This window comes from Humulus lupulus, chromosome 8 (genome assembly GCF_963169125.1).
Source record: "Humulus lupulus chromosome 8, drHumLupu1.1, whole genome shotgun sequence".
Classification (NCBI taxonomy): Eukaryota; Viridiplantae; Streptophyta; class Magnoliopsida; order Rosales; family Cannabaceae; genus Humulus; species Humulus lupulus.
The window spans coordinates 12,568,156-12,574,155 of record NC_084800.1 but is presented as its reverse complement, the minus strand read 5'-3'; the positions used below and the strand labels follow the sequence as shown (position 1 = coordinate 12,574,155).

Below are 6,000 nucleotides of genomic sequence, written 5' to 3'. Positions count from 1 at the left end.
ATGATGTTGTTCCCGTTACTTCTACTTCTTCTTGTTCTTCTTCTCTTAATGCTATTGTTGGGTCAAAACGTGCAAGATCAGATTTGAAATCTTCTATGCTTTGGCATAAACGTTTAGGCCATATTTCTAGAGATAGAATGGAGAGATTGGTGAAGGATGGTGTACTTCAGGATCTTGATTTCTCTGATTTCACTGCCTGTGTTGATTGTATAAAAGGAAAGTTGACTGCCAAGGTTAGAAAGAGCAAGTCAGACAGGTGCACAGATGTATTGGACACTATTCATACTGATATTTGTGGGCCTTTTGTTCCACCTGCTATGGGTGGTTATAGATACTTTATCACCTTCATTGATGATTTTTCCCGGTATGGTCATGTTGAGCTCATTCGTGAAAAATATGAATCTTTGGATGCTTTTAAGATTTTCAAGACGAATGTTGAGCTTCAAAAGGGAAAGAAGATTAAAATTGTCAACTCTGATAGAGGTGGAGAGTATTATGGACGTTATGATGAAACTGGAAGGAACCCCGGGCCTTTTGCCAAATACTTGTAGGAATGTGGTATTAATACAAGATATACAATGCCAGGGACACCCCAACAGAATGGAATTGCTGAAAGGAGAAATCGCACTCTTCTTGACATGGTGCGATGTATGTTGATTCATTCTAGCTTGCCAGATTTTTTATGGGGTGAGGCATTAAAAATTGCAGCTTATATCTTGAATCAAGTGCCTAGCAAGTCTGTCCCAAAGACGCCTTATGAGCTATGGTCAAGTAAGAAACCAAGCTTGCGTCATTTTCATGTTTGGGGTTGCAAAGCAGAAGTGAGGCTCTATAATCCACAATCTAAGAAACTTGATCCGAAGACCATTAGTGGATATTTTGTGGGCTACACCATTGGATCAAGGGGTTCCAGATTTTATTGCCCATCTCACACCACCAGGGTTATAGAATTAGATAGGGCTGTCTATTTTGAGGATGAATTTGGTTCAAGTCAAGGGTCAAGAGAAATTGTTTTCAGGGAAGAACGTATTTTTGTCCCTGTACCTGTCGCTTCCGCTCCTATTGATGACCCTGTGATTGAATAGATTTCGGCAGAAACTCATGATGAACCTCAAAATCAAGAACAATGTGAAAATCTTGATATTGGGGATGATGAAGCTATGATGAGAAGATCACAGAGAACCCGCAGGTCTGCTATTCCTAATGACTACCTTGTCTATTTACAGGAACATGAGTTTGATGTCGGAGACACTTTTGAGCCAGTCACCTATCAAGAAGCTATGAATAGTCCTCAATCTGTGTTGTGGATGGATGCAATGAAAGATGAGTTGAATTCTATGTCACAAAATGAAGTTTGGGAGTTGGTTGAATTACCCAAAGGTTGCAGACCCATTGGATGCAAATGGGTGTATAAGATCAAACGTGACTCCAATGGGCAAGTGGAAAGGTATAAGGCTAGACTTGTGGCTAAGGGCTATAGCCAGAGAGAAGGTATTGATTTCAAAGAAACCTTTTCACCTGTTTCCACCAAAGATTCGTTGCGAATCATTATGGCTATAGTTGCTTATTTTGATCTAGAACTCAATCAAATGGATGTGAGGACTGCCTTCTTGAATGGAGATTTATTTGAAGATGTTTACATGACTCAACCTATTGGTTTTGAGAAGTCTGGCAAAGAACACATGGTTTGCAAGCTCAAAAAGTCTATCTATGGGCTTAAACAAGCATCAAGGCAGTGGTATCTCAAGTTCGATATGATTGTCTCTGCAAATGGCTTCAAGGAGAATGTAGTAGATCAATGTATATACATGAAGGTCAGTGGGAGCAGCTATATTTTTCTAGTATTGTATGTTGATGACATCCTGCTTGCATCTAATAATTCTGATCTGTTGTCTGAGACAAAACAACTTTTGTCTAGCCATTTTGATATGAAGGATCTTGGCGAGGCTTCCTATGTGCTTGGGATTCAGATTCTTCGAGATAGGGCTAATGGTATTCTTCGTTTGTCTCAGAAGACTTACATTGATCGGATCTTGAAAAGATTCAATATGCATACATGTTCTCCTGGGAAGGCACCGATAGTGAAGGGTGATAAGTTCTCAAAGGCCCAATGTCCACAAAATGATAAAGAGAGAGATGAAATGAAAGTCATTCCTTATGCGTCATTGGTTGGTAGCTTGATGTATGCTCAAGTATGCACACGCCCTGATATTGCTTTTGTTGTCAGCGTGTTGGGTAGATACTTGAGTGATCCTGGTCTTAGCCATTGGAAAGCGGCTAAGAAAGTCATGAGGTATCTTCAGGGTACAAAGGATCATATGTTGACTTATCGGCGAGCTGACACTCTTGATATAGTTGGGTTCAGTGACGCCGATTATGCAGGATGCGTGGATGATAAAAAGTCCACTTCAGGCTACATTTATATGATGGCAGGAGGAGCTGTTTCATGGAAAAGTGTCAAGCAGACACTCACAGCTTCTTCTACAATGGAGGCAGAATATATGGCATGTTATGAGGCTACTTGTCAAGCAATATGGCTGCGGAATTTCATTTCAGCTTTGAATGTTGTAGACTCTATTTCGAGGCCGCTGAAATTGTATTGTGACAACTCCGCAGCAGTAGCTTTCTCTAAGAACACTAGGAGTACTTCTCGCTCAAAGCATATTGATATAAAGTACTATTTTGTTAAAGAGAAAGTCGCTGAGTCCCTCATTTCTATTGAGTACACGCCTACCACTAGCATGTTGGCAGACCCACTAACGAAAGGCTTACCCATATGTGTATTTCTGGAGCATGTTGCTCGGATGGGATTGTTAGGAGCCTAGCTTGTTGAGCTCAGTGGGAGTTTTGTTATTATGTATCAAACATGCTAGTATTTTGTATGGATTGCTTATAGCTTGCGTTTTGTTATGAGCATGCATAATGATAATTGAAGTCACTTCTTATTGTTGCTGTTACGTATATATGTTTATATAAGTATATACTATTGTTCACCGAAGTGACGGGTACAAAAGGAGATGAATGCGCATAGTCTCAAATTAATGTACCACATGCATGTTTGGTTTAATGATTGTTATTGTTTTTGAATGTCCTCAAGACCGAATCATAAATAATATATGTATCCTATCGATATGATATTATATATGATTTATTAGACTGTCTTTTGTGATGGACAACATTATGGTGGTTTGATTATATTGTCCAAGTGAGAGAATGTTAGAATTTTATATGGACTAATATAATTACAAACATAATTCCATTATCACAATCATTTTCTAGAGTGCCTACGAATAGTTAAAGACCATAATGGGATGGTTAATATTAATCTAATTGCAATTGAGGCACATGGTAGCACCCTAAAGACTATAGGTTGGCCCATTAAATCATAGTCCACCATATCTGATAATATAAGCCCAATAGGCCCAATATACCCCTTAGGGTAAGAAGGCATATGAGACATATATATTGAACATATATGTTGTTGGGAAAAACACTGTGACATATGGTTTGGTAAGGGTTGCTCTCCCTAAAATCTCTCTTGTATTGTTTTCTAATATTGTCTTGTGTAGATCGTGAGAGATTCAAGGATGAACATTGGAGACTCAATGTCAGGTATGTTTCATCTCTATATATTCAATTCAATGCTCTAAATAAAAAGTGTTCCTGGATTATTGTATGAACATGCTATGTTGATTTGAATCTGATTTATGAATTTATGCTCATAATATAATTTATATTTAACATATGGTTGATATTGTTTTTATATATTATTATTGATATAGTAGATGTAGAGAAGAATTAGATGAAGCATACCCTAAACAGAGCCTAATTATGTGATCATGTAAATATGATCATATCAATTCAACCTTTAAAAGTTGAAAGTTCCTATGATGATCTTTCGGAATTCGGAGAAAGTTCATAAGCTTTTAAATAATAATTAACTTAGACTATAGGTTTTAGAAACTCTATATAAATGCTCACCAAACGTCTATAAAATCTAAATTAATTGAAAGAAGTCCTCATGGCGAAATCAAGCTTTGTTACTACTGTTCTCTTAATATTTTGCCTTGTAATTCCAACAAAATGTTACCGACATTATCCCCAGCCCTTAAAAGATGTAACCGCCATCTTGTTTGTTTTCGGTAATTCACTAATTGATGCTGGAAATAATAATTATATATCAACACTATAGGTCAAGCCAATTACTATCCATATGGAGAAACCTTCTTTAGGTACCCATCTGGTAGATTTTCTGATGGCCGAATTGCCCCCGATTTTATTGGTAAGATACCAGTGTTGTTTATTTAAGTTTGTTACTGTGTTATATATATATATATCCACCTATAACTAATTAATAATTATTAAAATGTGTGTATATGTATTTGTATGCAGCTGAATATGCTAATTTACCATTCATTCCACCGTATTTATACCCTGGAAATTACGACTTGAAAATTGGGGTGAAGTTTGCATCAGCCGGATCTGGTTAACTGAAATTGGAGGAGAATTTGTACGGAACATATTTACTTTTGTCTTTGTTGATAAATATTGTTAGACGCCACAACACGTGAAAACGTAACTACTTTATTGATACAAAAGTAATTACACTAAGACTTGATTACAATTCTTGACCACGCACACTAAACACTCTAGCTTATATTTTTTGGAACACTTTTAGATACACTTTGTGTACTCACTCTCTTTTTCTCACTTTTGGGACACTCATTACATTTCATTTGTATTTATAGGCTACAAAGGAAACATCCACGTCTTTCTAGAATTTTCTAACTTTATAATTTATTTAACTACTTTCTACATTTTTCTGAATGTTTCTAGAACTCTCTATATTGTCTAATTAGTTATAAGTTTATTTAAGAACTTTCTATAATATTCTATGTTCTTCCTAGTATATTCTAGAGCATTCTAGATACGGTAATGACTTTTAACAAATATAACATTGAAAATAATTTATGTTAGAAGGAGAATATGATACTTAATACTACAGATAATCAACAAGGGTGTTCCGAATTGATCTGATGCTTATTTCAGGTAATAGATCTCAAAACTCAACTTGGCTATTTCAAGAACGTTAGTTATCAGCTGAGACAACAAATGGCAGAAGCAGATGCCAAAACTCTGCTTTCAACAGCTATTTACCTCTTCAATGTTGAGAGCAACGATTACTCATTCCCTTTCGTCATTAACTCCACTGTCATTAATTCCTACACCACCAAGCAATTTGTGGGAATGGTCATAAGCAATATATACTCCTTAAATATATTAACTCCATCTTTGAAAACATTCTTCTGTATGGCTTTCAATATTTTTTTTCATTCATTATATGTGATTAAGGAAATTTACAACATTGGAGGAAGAAAAATTGGGTTTGTAAGTTTGGGTCCCTTGGGATGTTCACCATTCGTTAGAGTGCTTAAAGGGGGAAATAGTGGTGTCTGCTTCGAAAAATTCACACCCTTTATAAAATTACAACACACTTATTGACCTTTACTCATTTACGGAAGAAAGAATAAACCACCCCTCAAAATATGGTATGCACTATGCACTAGTAGTATATAGGGATTTAGTTTTTTCTTAAGCTAATTTCTTTTATACTTGACATAACTTTGTTGTTCTCTTGTGGTATGCTAAATTAAGGCTTTAAAGAAGGGAAGGTGGCATGTTGTGGAAGTGGTCCGTACAGAGGACATTCGAGCTGTGGAGGTAGGAGAGGAGTGAGAGTATGAACTATGTGACAACATCAAAGACTATGTCTTCTTTGACTTTGGTCATAACGCAGAAAAAGTCAACGAGCAATTTGCCATAGAAGCATGGAGTAGTGGAAAAAGCCTAGTATATGTCAGGGACTTACAATCTCAAAGCTTTATTTGAATCCAAATAAACTTCAAGGAGATCCATTACTTTCAATGTGTGTCTTTTAGTCGGTATTAGGTATTCTATTGTATTCTCTCAATTTTTTTATTTTTTTTCCTTTTTGTACTT

General features: G+C 36.2%; 1 pseudogene; it reads left to right on the top strand.

The window, feature by feature from the left end:
• The first annotated feature begins 4,021 nt into the window (after nt 1–4,021).
• On the top strand, nt 4,022–5,898 carry LOC133795026 (GDSL esterase/lipase 1-like; annotated as a pseudogene).
• Nucleotides 5,899–6,000: the final 102 nt, after the last annotated feature.